Source organism: Microtus oregoni, unplaced genomic scaffold (assembly GCF_018167655.1).
Source record: "Microtus oregoni isolate MIOR12 unplaced genomic scaffold, Mior012 000042F_ref0000377, whole genome shotgun sequence".
In the NCBI taxonomy this organism is placed as follows: Eukaryota; Metazoa; Chordata; class Mammalia; order Rodentia; family Cricetidae; genus Microtus; species Microtus oregoni.
In genome coordinates, this window is record NW_024543209.1 from 22,396,271 (window position 1) to 22,413,324 (window position 17,054).

Genomic DNA, 17,054 nt, shown 5'->3' on the forward strand with positions numbered 1-17,054 from the left:
AAAAATGTATAGCTCAACAAAATCAATAAAAAAAATAGGTTTGTATTGTTTTACTTAAAATCTGTACTGTGCATTGTAAGATCTCAGGAATCAAGAAAACTGGACAGATTCTTCCCTTTTCACATTTCTTAAGTCCATTCATGCAATGGGTTAATTTTCTTTGCAAATAACTAGACATATTAGAAGAAAGAATATCCAACCTGTAATATTTTGAAGGAACAGGAAGCTCAGCTTTAATCTCAAAAGAAAATACAACTCAGAGCAATTTTATTTTTTATATTTTAAAATTTAACTCATTTTTATGTTTTTTACTGTTTTTATTTAAGACAAGTCTTTACTATCTAGCTCTAACTATCCTGGCACTCACTATGTAGATCAGTCTAGGCTCCTCGCACAGAAATTTGCCAGTTCTGCTTCTGTTCTGGGATTAAAGGCATGCAAAATATACTCAGCATATCTCTCTGCTTATCTTAATATTCAATATTTCCAGTACCATGTGGTCAGCATACAATTATATTATATACATACAAGTAATACATAAAGTCTGAGCATACTGTATCGATATAATTTGAAACACACATATACACTCGCATACATGTACACACAAAGCAGTATTAAAGAGAAAAGTTCCAGAGGTGATAAACTTGAAAAAGAAAAATGGGCTAGGTATGCAGGAGAATTTAGAGGGAGGAAATAGAAGAGGGAGATTATATGCTTATATTTTAATTTAAAAATTATTACAGAATTGTGACCAAAGACACTATCCACTAGTGAAAGCAAAAACAAAGCAGGAGAGTAGTATTTTCCATGTGGACTTTTGTGTAAGAGCATTCTTATTTCTGACAGATGGAAGGCATGCAAATGATGAGATAGGGATCAGGACTATCCAACAAAATGTTAGTAATAGTCACTATGTTTAGGCTTGGCAATGAGAATAACAGGAAGACACTGAAGAACTTTCAGTAAAACAATGGCAAATAACAGCACATTTTAAAAGCCACCCTGGTGTGGGATTTCCCTCTGTATGCTGTGATTACCGTTGATTAATAAAGAAACTCCTTTGGACATATAGCAGGACAGAACTTAGCTAGGCAGGGAAAATTAAACTGAATGCTTGGGAGAAGGAGGTGGAGCCAAAAAGGAGGCAGAGTCAAAAAGAAGCCATTTAGTCCCTGTCACAGACAAACATGGGACAGAACTTGCCCAGTAAGCTACAGCCATGTGGTGATAGACAGATTAATAGTGATGGATTAGTTTAAGATATGAGTTAGTCAGAAATATGCTCAAGCTATTGACCAAACAATATTGCAAATAATAGGGTTTCTGTGTAATTATTTCAGGGCTGAGGAGCTGGGAACCAACAAGCAACCTCATACAACCAATTGGCACTCCAAAGTGTGCTAGCTAAATCCGCATAAAACCTGAGAAAGCTTGAAAAGTAATTCTAGACACAAAAGAACAGAATTAAGCATGGCTTCTTGTTAGGCAGCATTTTGCTGGTGGTGTGTCACAGTCCCTTTAAGAGAGGACTTCCTGATTCAGTGATAGCAGAAAAATAGCCATGCCATTTTTAAATGGTAGCTTCCTGGTCTGTACTTCCAGTACAAACTCTGACAAGGTTTGGTCATGGAGCATTTAAATGGGTTTTGTGAGCAGAGTGATACAGTTTGCTTAATGACAGCATAGACCAGCTGTGTGCCTAAAAGTAGGGCGATGTACATGGCTCTCAGAGGCAGTGAACATGCTGGACTGGGTGGGGAAAGCAGGCAGTGGTTATTCCCCTTGCAATGCTGCAGCTTGGGTTCTTAGAGAAGTGCTTAGCATTTTAATAAGCCATCCTGGTGAGAAAATATTTACAGAAACACAATAAAGACAGATTCAGACAGATATAGACCTCTAAATGGGTCACTTCTAATCTTAGCACTGTATATTTCTTTACATCATTTTCCATCTGGGACAGGTAGATTCTGTTGGGAACTAGAATGGAATGTAAATGGAATGTCTGCCTTTGTGTACACATAAGCATTAGAAATGTCACTGAAGTTTTATGATGAGTAAATATTGGTTCTGGAATAAGACCAAGAAAGTATTCATTTCAAGTCCCATATAACATTCAATGTGAAGGAATGAAAAGATCAGTTACAACAAAGACTTTCACTACCAACGGGGAAAGGTAGAACAAAGGACTCTCAACTTGTTCTAGTCCATATGTGAAACTTGCACATGAATCCCCAGGGTTGAGCATCATTCATTCTAATCCGGTCTAGGAATGGATTTAAGAAAGGAAAGCCAGTGACTTGATCTGTGTGTCACAAGTTGGTCCATGCCAGGCCATAGCTTGGCACAAGGAACTCTAAACTTGTCTTGGTCCATGTCTGGAATTTACTTAGAAAGCAGAATTCCTAGAGCTGAGAATCATTTATTCTGCTCCTGTTTAAAATGGGATTTAAAGAGGGACTTTGGCTGTCATTCAGGAGTTGTTGCCTGCCAGACCACAGCTTGGTACTTTGGAAAGATGAAAAACAGTTAGGAGTTGTGGGGAGCTCTGCATACAGAAGCATGGTTAATTGTTCATGTTCTCACCTCACATACTCCCTCTCAAAATAATTAAGCCCTGATTATATTTGAAATTACTTCTGAGAAAAGACAATGTATTAATTATGGAAAGAGGGAAGATATGCTTCAGGGACCGGGGCTCAGCAGAGGCCTTCCTTCCCCTGACACTGTGACAACATGAAACTTGAAGTCTTCAAAACCTGATGTCAGCCAAGAGCCCACAAATCCTGAAGTACAAATAAGATCTGGCAAGTGTCCCCCTCTCAGAGCTGCTCCAGATCCTGTCTGCACCACAGAGGTTCAGGTGAGTGCATGGAGGTAAGATCTTCTATCCCCTCAGCTAGGCCATGGAGAGTTTCATTAAAGCAGAAGACTCCCTCTGACTAATCCAGGGAGCAGGTGCCAGGCTCTGTGATCCTCAGGATCTTGACTTTCTTTCTGAACCTGACAAAGCTGGTCCCTGCTCCAGAAAGATCAAAGGGGACTAGTTCCTGGAGATATAGAGATGGAACAGAAATGCTGACATATTGCTATTTGTTCTCAGAATGAAGTATCATGACAGAACTCTCGTTGGGTCTTTGATTAAGGTTTCTTCCTTGTTTTCTTTTTTTTTTCTTTTTTTAGGAATCAATAGTATATAGAAAATTTTCAGATGTCTGTCAAACCCTGGAGATGATCATGACACACTCCTGTCACGTCGAGACTAGAGAAATTGAGGCAAGGTACTTGCTGTTCAGGGCTAGCCTGGTTTACATAGAGAGACTCTGTCTCAAAAAATAGCAAGACGAAAGAAATATGAATTTTCTTGTTTTAACAACTATGTTTGCCAGTCTTGTGACTCATACAGCATTACTAGTGTTTGTAACAGAAAAATGTTAATATCTTTCCGTTAGGTTTTAGGGTGAATTATTGAAGGATTTTTACAGATTCCAACCTCTGGCTAGACACATAATTTTATTGTAAAAATGTTAATGAATGCTGATGTGTTTGGTATTAATATCTGGAGCACATTTCATTATGTGCAGATACTTGGGGTGGTATTGTGATTTCTAGACTTACCGATAACACAGGCAACAAATACCCCTCTGTCAGAGGAGCAGTTAAAAAACAATAACTGACATTTCTAGAGCCATGAGGCAACATAAACCCAAACCTGGGAACATGGCTCGGTTTATGCAGGACACAGGTGACATCATCAGGACATAAGCATTTAAAACAATCCTGTGAGTTTCACAGGAAGAAGAGCAGTGTGAACAGAGGCATTCCAAGTACTCAGAGCACACAAACTCATGGAACATGCAGACTCTGCTTCTTCTAGAAAAGGTGCCAATGCTTACCACAAATCCCTGAGAAATGAGACTGGAGCTCCCGGAAATAAAGAGTAGCGTCTTTCCGAGAGCTAAAGTTCTGGAATCAACTCAGATGGAAAAAGAATATAGCAGCATGCCTGATAAACAGATTGGAAAGGAAACAGGGAGAGAACCAGGCTTCAGAGCAAGCTGACATGACTTTAGCACACAAAGCCCTACAGAGAGGCAAATGACATCATGACTTTTTTTTGATGGGAAAATTCCTACTCATCTCAGTATGCCTGAATCTACGGTACTGTGCAAAGCCAATACTGAGGAGTCATAAGCTGTTAACTGTACTCATCTCAGGGCTGCACCTAATACCTCATTAATCCCTTTCTTCCATCCCCCTCATCTTCTCCCCTGGTAGAGAGCTGATCCCTGCTTCCTGAGATGCCCTGATGACACTCACAGGAGTCACAAATGTCCTGAACTCATCCACTGGAGTCACAGTTCTCTGCTACCCCCTCTCCTAGGAAGCACTACAGGGTTCTGCTAGACACACTCCTTAGCTGCTACCAGGTGGATCCTTGAATTTTTCAGCATATCTTTTTATGATTCAGCTGTAACTGTCAGCTCCTACCTGAAAAGGTTTTACTATTTGATTTGACAATGAGAACTACCTTAAAAATTGACCAGTGAGGATTTCTGCCTCGTCCCCACACAGGCAGAAATCCTTAATAAATAAATAAATTTAAAAAAAATATTAAAAAATAAAAAAAAAGAATATTTGGGCAACACATATTGGTATTGATGGGCTTTTTTAAAAAGGACACAAAGTTGGGTAGGTAGTGAAGGGGATGGGTCTTGGGAGAGTTGGGTAGTTGGGTGAATGTGATCAAAGATCTAATGTACATATTATTATTATTATAATATTATCTAATATATATTAGAACTTTGGTCATATGTATATGACATTCAAAGACTTTATGTAAGAATAAAGCAGATATCTGTTATCAACTACCTTCAAAGAGAACATTGTGAGTAGTTTTGCACTCATTTCACTGAAGTAGTTATTATGAATACAGCCTAACTTATCTACCCTTCTTATTGTTTATCGGCATTTAACAATCATAAACCATGCTGCACAAAAAAAAAAATTGACCAGTGAATATTTATACGGGATTAAATCAGAAATAGAAGTTACAAAGCTTCGACACCAAAGGCAAACCTAGAAATTGTTATGTTAGTAAAGATGCAGATAAGAAAGGAATATCAGAAAAAGAAGGAAGCAGTGTGGAGGGTAAAGTTAGCAGATCTGAGAGATGTTACAGCTGCTGACCCAGCAGGTTTTCCCAGTGTCTGTGATGTGGGGAAGGCAGACAGGGTCAGTGTGAACCTCAGATTTTGGGAAATGGGTGGAGAAATATGAAATAGAATGAGAAACAGAGGAAGAAATCTTGGTAGGAGAATCTTGGAGTTCAGTTCAGCTGTGCTGAGCGGTAACTAGGATAAGCCATGCACACAGACAGAAACACACACACACAAACACACACACACACACACACACGACATCAACAAGTCAGTTTTGCTAGTGTAGTGTTCAAAAATAAAAATCTTCTTTAAAACTTGACATTTTGAATAGCAGTTACCAAACTCACCTGTGAGAGCACACACAATATCCCAGAGTCCACAGTGTGGAAAAAGGAGGTATTTCAAGGATTTAATTTTCGACATTACATCTGGCCATTGCTGCCTCTTGAACACTAGAAAATGCTATTGTGTAAAATGTGTTTTTCAGTTCCTCTTGTAACATTATTGATGCTTTCTTGAAAAGTGTTTGAATCCTGGGCACAAATTCTTCTACGTGGAAAGGAAGAAATCGTTTTGAATTTTATTATGAAAGTGATTTTCGTCTTTATGACTGTGTTTGGCACTCTGGGAAATATTTCTGTTTCTGTGAATAATATGATCAGTTGGTGCGGAGGACCTGAAAAGAAACCCATACACATTATTCTCATCCACTTGGCTTTTACAAATATCATGATCCTTCTTGCAAAGGGATTGCCAAAGACTATGGCAGATTTTGGTTTGAGAAACTTCCCAGGTAACATAGGATGTAAGATCTTCATTTATCTACAGAGAGTGTCCCGTGGGGTCTCCATCTGCACCAGCAGTTTCCTCACTGTGGTCCAGGCCATCATCATCAGTCCCAGAGCATCTGGGTGGAGAAGGCTCAGACCACAGTCTGCATGGCACATCCTCCCATTCTTTTCATTCTTTTGGATACTCAACGCTTTAATAGCTATGAACCTAATACATTCCATCACAAGTACAAGTTTGAACATATCACAGTTTAAGAGTGAAGACGGCTACTGCTATTTTATGCAAGAAAGTCAGCAAACAAAATGGATTGTTCTCCCTCTCATGGTCCTGAGAGATGCTGTGTTTCAGGGAGCCATGGGAGGCGCCAGTGGCTACATGGTACTTCTTCTCCACAAGCACCACCAGCATGTCCTCTACCTTCAGAACTCCAAGCTTCTCTACAGAACTCCCCCTGAGCTGAGAGCTGCTCAGAGTGTCCTCCTTCTGATGCTCTGTTTTGTTTTCTTCTATTGGGCTGACTGTGCTTTTTCTTTAATTTTAAGTCTCTCTTTAGCAGAAAAATCCTTCATAGGAAGTATTCAAAAATTTCTGGCTCTTGGTTATGCAACTTTTAGCCCTGTTGTGTTGATTCACAGGGATGGATTCCTGCCTGAGTGTTGGCATGCTCAGTGAAAGAAATAGAGAAACTATCTCTAATTTTTCTGTTCAATAAGTGTGAAAGAACTCTCAGTTCTGTAATGCTGTGGGTAACACAAAATCTCACCCTGCAGTTTAAGCATGTGTTTATTCTCAGACAATCTTCCTGGAGACCCAAGCCTAGAGTGGAGAGAGGAAGACCATAGCAAATTATAGTCATATAGAAACGTCATTCTGTTTATTTCCACACTTGGAAGGGACTTTATTCTTTAAACTTTTTCATGTTTATATTCATTCCTTGTGTATGAATAGTTTGCCTGAATTATGTCTGTATAGCTTGTGTGTGTCTGGTGCCTTTGGAGAGTGGAAGAGGCCATCAAGTGCCCTGTTACTGACTGGAGTAAGACGTATGGTTCTGAACCAAAATATGGTTATCAGGAATTGAACCAGGATCCTTAGCAAAACTAGTTAGTGCTCATAACTGAACAATCTCTCAGGCACTAAAAAAAAATGGCTTTAATTAGGATTCATAAAATTGGTTTACTTCTACCATGACTAGAAACATGAAGATGAATTTGGTAAATTTTATCATAATTCATATTAACTTAATCCTGTCTATCCAAGGAATTCCATATCTTGTTCCTGATGTTTTTGATTGCTTAATGTTAGTCCCACAAGTCTATTATGGGATTATTCAAAGTGTCTGTAAGATTCCACCCACATAAAAGACTTTACAGAATTGTGAAAGGCTGACATGTGCTGTGCAGTCAGTCACTAGATGATCAATGCTTAGTCACACTGCACTTAAATGCCCTGAAACTTCTCACTGGTCTTATATTTGTGAACATTCTCTGCAGGAATAAACATTGCATGTGTAATAAAAAATTTTATTACTCAACATAGAAACGTGGGATAATGTAGATCAAGGTAAAAAAAAGTGAGAACTCTTTTTAAAAGGGTTACAAACACACGAAAACAGAGCCGAGCATGGCTTCTTGGTAACCACCTTTTCTTTGGTAGGCTTATTGCTAGTGGCAATCAGAGGCACAGCCACTTTAAGTGGCCCTGCTACTGAGCACTTAAATGGGGTTTATGAGCTGTGTGCAGTGTGCTACTTGGTGGTAAAGCAGACCCAACAACTTTCCAGAGCTGGAGCAGTGAAGGTGGCTCCTGCTGGTACCTTGGCCATGAAGCTAAACTGTCCGGGAGCCAAGAGGCAAGGAGCCAACCACATGTTCTATGCCAACACATGTGGTAAGCTGAGTAGTGCCAGTGACTACCATAGCAGTTTAAGATCATCTCAGGCAATGAAAGAACAATACAGATTCAGATGGAGAAATACTCTAAACAGGTTGCAAGGTGTTTATAAATATACATAGGCCTGAGAGAGAGAAGAGAAAATGTATATGCAGTTATAAAATAAAAAAATAGTTTAAAGATGATAGTAAAGTCTTTAGACATTTTTAGTTTAAAACTTTTAAAGTTAAAAAATTAATAATAAGCCACATAAAGATGGGAAATACACAGAGAGTCTGAATCCTGCATGTTACTGTGCGAACTTTAGATACTTTGCTTACTAATGAAGGAATGGCAGCTGCTAAAACACATTGGATTGTGAAAACTTCTGGATTAAACTAACCTATATATTTTAAAAATGTCGACTTCATATTGAAATATGCTACTTTGAAGAAGAGAGATGGGTGGGCAGTGGCTACATGGTACTTTTTCTCCACAAGTACCACTGGCACACGCAGAACCCTACGTTTTCCAACCAAACCCCCCTGAGCTGAGAGTTGCACAGAGTCCTCCTCCTAATGCTGTGTGTTCTTTACTTTAGTGGACAGGATGTGGTTTCCTGCATTTTTAAGTTTCTCCTTAGACAACAATTCCTTGACAGTAAATAACAAAACTAAATCTCATCACAGTAGCTGAAGAAGACTTTTTTTTTTTTTTTTTTTTTTGAGACAGGGTTTCTCTGTGGCTTTGGAGCCTGTCCTGGCACTAGCTCTTGTAGACCAGGCTGGTCTCGAACTCACAGAGATCCACCTGCCTCTGCCTCCCGAGTGCTGGGATTAAAGGCGTGCGCCACCACCGCCCGGCTCTGAAGAAGACTTTTATTTAGAACAGAATTATGGTAAATTGAAGCTCTAAGCAGACCTAAAGTTCACAGTCGAGTGAAACAGACACCTCATTCTCCATTCTGCTGCTCGTGAAGTAATTTAACTGTAAATCTTCCAAGTCTCCAGACTGAGTTTTCACTAGTATTATAGACCAGGAATCATTTGCCAAATTTTTATCAAGATTAGGATTTGTTGCTTCATTTTCCCTGGATCTCCTTTTCTAAAACCTGACCCTCCAAACATACTTGCTTTGAGAAACACAGCAGGAAATGCTGTAGATGGGGATGCTCATTATTTCATAGAGATAAATGGCAACAGCAGGGAAGGCGTTTGGTTCATTTACAAGGTCTGGGTGGCCAAGTGTGGTGGCTTACACTCAGTGCAAGCATGTATGGTAGTCTCACTAGTAGAAACTGGCAGGTTTCAACATTGCAGTCATAATGACTCTGCCTCCCACGTGCTGGAATACAGAGGTATTCCATGTATTACACTCAGTCACAAAGCATAATTTCATTCACTAGAACAGCATGGCAGAATAATGGGTTAAAACTGAAGTGAATCATTTCTATCATGTTAACTGCCCTCCCCAAACCTCTCCTCCTCAGTCAATGAAAAGTCCTCTTCAGCGCTACACTGGATCCACAGTGCTGGGCACTGCTCCTTTCACCCAGGCCAGGGAGGGAGAGGACACGTGACCACACATGACCTTTGGACCAGGGTGTGTAAATGCACTTATTCTTCACAATCTCCAATTTATGAACATCATCTCTGCATACCAGTGGGAATCTGCATCATTTATGGGACCTCTTAGCCTTTTAAACAGAAACACTCTTGCTTTCTTTGTTTCTTGCATCCTTCCTTCTTCATTCCTTTCTCCATCATTTCTCTCTCTCTCTCTCTCTCTCTCTCTCTCTCTCTCTCTCTCCCTTCTTTCCTCCCTCCCTCCCCTCTCTCTCTTTCTTTCTTTTTTCTACTTCCAATCCATCCAGTCCAGGATCTGAAATACAACTATGTATATTATCACCGAGAACTGAGTGAAAAATAGACGCAAGGCCACACAGTAATACCTTTAGAAAATGGTTCTTAAACACATGCTGCTAGTTTACATAAAGAGTTTGTACCCCAGATCATTGAATCTGCAATAGTTGCCAGTACATTATGTGACCTGGCTCCCCCAGGAACAATGTGCATAAGAGAAAAATGAGGAAGAAGAGTCAGGAGATGTCTCTTATCAGGGTCCAGTTTACAGGGCCCAGTGGAGGTGGCCAGAGAAAGTAGCAAACTCTCCAGAGTACAGTGGCCTCCTCTAGGCATTACTTGGTGCTCCTTCCAAAAGTGCTAAAGAAACTTGTAAGGATAAATGAATAAATCATAAAATTCATGCGCATTGAGTCATGAATGATGGGCACAAAGTACACAGGAAAGTACAGGGGATAAATTCTTCTCCAAGGGTGCTATGTGGGTTTAATAGTCCAGGTGAGGCTCAAATTCAAAATCCAGCCATCACTCCTCATGTGGAAATATCCCACACCAACAGATTGCATCATGGGGGCATTGCTGCATAGCTATTTCCTTCAGATTGAATTATTTCCTCTGGATGTGGCAAGAGACACACAAGCCAGGGGAAGCTTACTAAACTTAGCACACTCACAAGGTCCTCTTCCCAGGGAGACATAGCAGGAAACACTTGTTGGGGGGAGTGAAACAGCTTTCTGCAAATCGGGCAGGAAATGCCTGTGTGATCTTTAGTTTCTTCACTACAGATGGGCACAATTAGAACAAGGGACTCTAAATTGTCCTGGTCCATGTTTGGAACTTTCTTATTAAGCAGAATCCCTAGAGCTGAGAATCATTTATTCTACTCCTGTCCAATGAGGGATTTGATAAAGAACAGCAAGAGACTTGTCCATGTGTCAGAAGCAGATTCTGCCCAGGTCACAGCTTGGCACTTTGTGAGGATGAAAAACAGTCAGGAACTACAGGGAGCTCCATACACAGAAACATAGTCAGTTGTTCATTTTCTCAACTCACATTCTTCCTATCAAAATAATTAATCCCTAAGAAAGCTTAAAATAGGTTCTGAGCAAAACAGATGTAGTAATTGTGGAAAAAATTAGGGACCAGGGCTCTGCAGAGGCCTTCCTTCCCCCTGACACTGTGACAACATGAAACTTGCAGTCCGCAATACCTGGTGGAAGCCAAGAGCCCACAAATCCTGAAGTACAAATATGACCTGGAAAGTGTCACCTTCCCAGAGCTGCTCCAGATCCTGTCTGCACCACAGAGGTCCAGGTGAGTACATGGAGGTAAGAGCTTCGATCCCCTCTGCTGTGCCATGGAGAGTTTCATTAAAGCAGAGAAATCTCCCTGACTAATTCAGGGAGCAGTAGAGAGGCTCTGTAAATCTCAGGACCTCCACTTTCCTTCTGTCCCTGCCTCCAGAAAGATCAAAGGAAACACATTCCTCGAGATACTGAAATGGAACCGAAATGCTGAAGCATCAGTAGCCATTTGCAGGCTGGAGGATCATGATTGATCTCTGACTGGGTCTTTGACTAAGGCTACCTTTCTAAATGAATTAATAAGACAGATAAGATTTTCAGATGTCTCTCAAACCCTGGAGGCAATCATGATACATTACTGTAACATCAAGACTAGAAAGACTGGGGCAAGGGAATTGTCATTCAGGGCTAGTGTCGTTTACAGAGAAAGTCTTTCTCTCTCTCTCTCTCTCTCTCTCTCTCTCTCTCTCTCTCTCTCTCAAAAATAATTAGATACATGAAAGAAAAAAGTTATTTATTTCTGGTGTCAGTTTGCCAGCACTGTGACTTCAACAGTGTGACTAGTATTAGTAACAGTTGTACTTTTCTCTTTTGATGCATTTTCATTTTTCTAATATGTGGCATAGTTTTTACAATAGCCTTCTAACTCTGTTTGATGGGTTTTCATTTGTATTTATCCTTAAAGGCTCTAGATTTTATCACATACTGTTATGTAACACTTGTCTTAAATTCAGTCATTATTTGCCTGAATTTATGAAGAATATAACACTCAGTGTACAGTTATTGTTACCATCTTGAGAACTGCACTATTTAGGATCCAGGCTGTGGAGGAGGACACCCTGAAACAGCTCATCTTAAGTTTATCCCATGCTATGCAGCAAAAAACAATAATCTTTTTAGTTTGGTCTGTTTGCCTGCTTGCTCACTTCTTTTAGAGAAAAACAGGATGAGTGGATGTAACTTACTTCATCAATTTAAGCATAAGTCCATTCCACCTTTTAAATTCATTTCCTTTAGCATTTCACAAATAATGTGGAAGATGAGACATCTCTTCCTCCACTTACAGTAATTTCAGTAGAAAAGAATCAATTATTAGAAGATCAGAGCCTGGTCTCAATTATGACTTAAAGCTTGGAAAAGGGAAGAGGGGACTGGAAAAAAATCCCTATGAAAACAAGGATTAAAGAAACAGGAAAATGTTAATATCTTCCATCAGTACTTGAGTGAACTGATATCAGGGATTTTGACAGATTCCAATCTCTGACAAAACACTTAATTTTTTATTCTTAATATGGCAGTGAATGCTGATGTGTCTTCTATTAATATCTGGAACACATTTCATTTGTACAGATATTTAGATGGTACTGTGCCTTCTAGGACTCAGTTACACAGGCAATAATTACCTCTTTGCTAAAGGAGCAGTTGAAAGCAATAACTGACATTTCTAGAGTCGTGAGGCCACCTATCACAAATCTCAGAACAAGGCTAGGTTGATGAAGGTCACCAGTAAGATCATCCGGACATAGACATGTAAAGTTATCCTGTCAGTTTAACAGGAAGGAGGGCAGGGAACAGAGACATTGCAAGTACTAAGAACTCTTAAACCCTTGCAGCCACTCTAATGTTCAGATTCCTCTTATCCTAGAACAGAGCCCAAAGCTTACCACAAATCCCTGAAAAATGAGAATGGAGCTCCAGAAGTTGAAGAATAGCATCCTACCCAGAACCAAATTCTGGAATCACCTGGGACTGGTAAATAAAAAGCAGCCTGCCTGACAAACAGGTTGGAGGAAAATCAGGCTGCAAAACAATCTGACATAATTGCTGTTCAAAAGGCCCCACAGAAGCAAATGCTAACACGAACTCTTACATAGTGGAACACCTGCTCACACCGTTGCCCCTACTTACTGTGCTACATGCAGTTGACATTGAGGACTCATGACTCAAAATGCACTCATCTCATGGCAGTATATAACCCCTCATTAATCCAGTTCTTAGGTTTACCTCATCAGCATCCCCTGGTCCAGAGCTGTTCCCTGTTCCCTTATGTGTCCTGAGGTAACTGAGTGGGCTACAGATGCCCTGAAGTCATCCGCTAGGATCACAGCTCTCTGCTAGCCCTCTTCTAGGAAGCAACACAAGGTTCTGCTAGACACCATCCCTAACTGCAGCCTGGTAGTTCTATGAAATTTTTCACATTCTATTTTGATGATTCAGCTTTAACTGAAGGCCTCTATCTGGACAGGTTGTGCAATTGGACTTGACATTTAGAACTATTTATTAAAAATAACTAGAAAACATTTATATTGAATGAAATCATAGAAGAGTCAACATAAAAACTTTAAAAATATTAATATGTAGAAATTGAAGTTACAAAGCTTTGAAGCCAAATGCATAACTAGAAACTGTTACACTAAGATAAAAATAAGAAAGGAGCCTTTGTCTTTGAACCTGGGGGGGGTATGATGAAATAGAGAAAAAAGGAAGAAATTTGGTTGCAGAAAAATGAAGTTCAATTCAGGTATGCTGAGAGGTAGTTAGCATAATCCATGCACACAGATAAACAGGGACACACACACAGACACATTCACAGAAGTCAATTTTGCTAGTAGAGAGTTCAAACACATCTCCTTTAAAACCTTAGAGTCTTATTCCAGTTTCCAAACTCACCTGTCAGAGCACACACATAACTCAGAATCTACAGGGAAGAGGAGGAGTTCGGGGACCCAGTCTACAGCAGCACATGTGTCCATCACTGACTCTCGTATATCAGAAAATGCTATTATGTGAATTGTTTTTCACATAAATGTCTAGAACTACTGATGCTTTCTTGAAAACTCTTTGTATCCTGAATACAAGGTTTTCTACCCAGAAATGAAAAAATGTTTTTGAAATTTATTAAGCACATAGTTTTCCTCTTCATGACTGTGTTTGGCATGCTGGGGAACATTTCTGTTTCTGTGAATTATATGATAAGATGGTGTGGAGGACCTGAGAAGAAACCCATACATCTTATTCTCATCCACTTGGCTTTTACAAACATCATAATGCTTCTTGCAAACGGGTTGCCAAAGACTATGGCAGCTTTTGGTTTGAGAAACTTCCTAGATGATATAGGATGCAAGATCACCATTTACCTGCAGAGGGTTGCCCGTGGGGTCTCCATCTGCACCAGCAGTCTCCTCACTGTGGTCCAGGCCATCATCATCAGTCCCAAAGCATCTGGGTGGAGGAGGCTCAGACCACAGTCTGCATGGCACATCCTTCCATTCTTTTCATTCTTTTGGATATTCAACGCTTTAATACCTATGAACCTAATCCATTCCATCACAAGTACAAGTCTGAACATATCACAGTTTAAGAGTGAAGACGGCTACTGCTATTTTATGTTAGAAAGTCAGCAAACAAAATGGATTGTTCTCCCTCTCATGGTCCTGAGAGATGCTGTGTTTCAGGGAGCCATGGGAGCGGCCAGTGGCTACCTCATATTTCTTCTCCACAAGCACCACCAGCATGTCCTCTACCTTCAGAACTCTGAGCTTCTCTACAGAACTCCCCCTGAGCTGAGAGCTGCTCAGAGTGTCCTCCTTCTGATGCTCTGTTTTGTTTTCTTCTATTGGGCTGACTGTGCTTTTTCTCTATTTTTAAGTCTCTCTTTAGCAGAAAAATCCTTGATGCCAAATGTTCAAAAGTTTCTGGCTCTTGGTTATGCAACTTTTAGCCCACTTGTGTTGATTCACAGGGATGGACTTCTGCCTGAGTGTTGTGAGAAATTGAGAAACTATCTCTTTCATGTTTCTGTTCAGTGACTGTTGAAGAACTCTCACTTCTGCAATATTGTAGGTAAGACAAAATTTTCATAAAGTAGGTTAAGCATGTATTTATTCTCACTTATTCTTCCTGGTGACTCACAAACTTGTCCTGAGAGAGAAATCTTAGAGAATTACAGTGATAAAAGAAACCTTATTCTCCAATTTTCTTCTCCTTTGAAGGGATTTGCTAAATTACTATATTAGTATTGTGTATGGATAATTTACCTGCATTATGTCCATGAAGCACAGACAAACCTCTTTCCCATAAAGGGTAGAAGAGGTCATCAAATGCCCTGTGACTGACTGGAATTAGAGAGGTTGCTCTCAACCAAAGTGTGGTTGCTAGGACTTAAACCTGACCTCTTGAAGACTAGCTAGTGCTCTCAACTAAGGAGTCATGTCTCCAGCACAGGGAAAATGGTCTTAATTATATTTAGTAAAACTGTCATCATGAATTTGGTCAATTTTATTAACTTCATAGTGATTTAGTCATGTTAGACAAAGAAATTCGTATCTTGTACCAGATGTTGTACTTGCTAAATGTTAGTTTAGTTATGATGCTATTTAACGTGTCTGTATTTTTCCATTTGTAGATAATATTATACAGAATTTTGAAAAATGATATTGAACTACCTCCACTTCCTGGAATCCCAGTGCACCAGTCACAGAACTTAAATGCACTGAAATGTTTCTATGGTTTTATATTCATGGAGGTTCGCTACAGGAATTAACATTGTCCATATGGGATAAATTAGATAAGAAATACACAATAAAGTTTTATTTTATATCCATCTATAGTTTCTATGTTGATAAAAAACTTGGATTTGCCAATTTGCAAGATTAATGTGTTATATGACTGAAGCAGACTGAGGCTTGTTAGCAGCTGCCCTTTGTTAATGCCTGGTTGCTCTCCACAACACTATCCAGCTGTTTGTCATCAAAGAGCTGCAAAAGGATCTGATTCTACATCCATTTAATTGAAGGATTCGCTGCTTGATTTCTTAAATTGGATCCACACAATGAGATACTGACATGGTTCTAAAAACATAATAGACCTATTCTGAAAAATACTTATTAATATAATTATTGATCATGAAAGTATGGAATTTCTAGAGGTGGATTTATGCCTTTTTTCAAAAAAAGAAACTGTTCTGTCATATTTGACCCTTGAAACATTTTCGCTTCCTTATGGTTCTACTTTACAATGATGCATAAGTATTTATATTTTCCTTGGTTACATTGTATAAATATGCAAAATATTTAAGTACGTGATGTGTATTGTGCTATAGATTATTAAATAGCTGGATTTCTAATATAAAGATTTATTTTACTTATGTTTCTCTGTGAGTGTGTGTCACATTTGTACATTTCCCCACACAGACCAGAAGTGGACAGTGACCACAGGGATCTAGAGCTACAGGCAGTCATGAGTCCTAGATGCGAGTGCTAGGTAAGGAACCAGGGTCCTCTGCAAGAGGAACATGTCTCCTAACCATCCCTGCAGCTCCTTCTCCTATTTCTCATGTAATGTGACTTGTTTGTAGGGAACATCTACTACTTCTCTGAGTCACACCCTCTTCAGTTACATAGAGGAACAGACTAAAGAACACTTTCTCAGTCAGTCTGTGTAATTTGACTCAAAGGGAAGCTATATATAAACATGGAGAAGGAGTAAAGAAAGATGTGTTTAATCTCAAATTGGCAATGAGATTGTTCAGTGTTAAGAATAGAGAGAGGTGGCAGGGTGGTGGTGGTTCATGCCTTTAATCCCAGCACTCAGGAGTCAGAGGCAGGTGGATGTTTGTGAATTTGAGGCCAGCCTTGTCTATAAGAGTTAGTTCCAGGACAGGCTCCAAAGCAACAGAGAAATTCTTCCTTGAAAAACAAAACAACAACAACAACAAAACCAACAACAACAAAATAGATGCCTTGGTGGGGAAAAGCACCTGCTGACTGGTCAGAAAAGCTGATCTACCTCTGACAAAGAAAACTGACTCCCATGCCTTGCCCTCTGGCCTCCATATTCATGTTGAGACATGCACACATGAATAAACACACAAAATCTTTAATTTGAAATTAAAAAATAAACAGACAGGAGATACATAACAGTTGACACAGCATGAACTAGGATGGTCTGGACTCTGAGTGGCATATAGAGTTGGTATTGTGCATTTTTCTCTAAACAAAACAGTAGATTGGAAAATATAAAATAAAAGCTTGATCAGAACATAAATTAAAATTTTAACATATGAT

General features: G+C 39.6%; 2 pseudogenes; both read left to right on the top strand.

Annotated features, from left to right (window-relative positions):
* The first annotated feature begins 3,687 nt into the window (after positions 1 to 3,687).
* On the top strand, positions 3,688 to 12,701 carry LOC121433977 (annotated as a pseudogene).
* A 1,146-nt stretch (positions 12,702 to 13,847) lies between these two features.
* On the top strand, positions 13,848 to 14,836 carry LOC121433978 (annotated as a pseudogene).
* Positions 14,837 to 17,054: the final 2,218 nt, after the last annotated feature.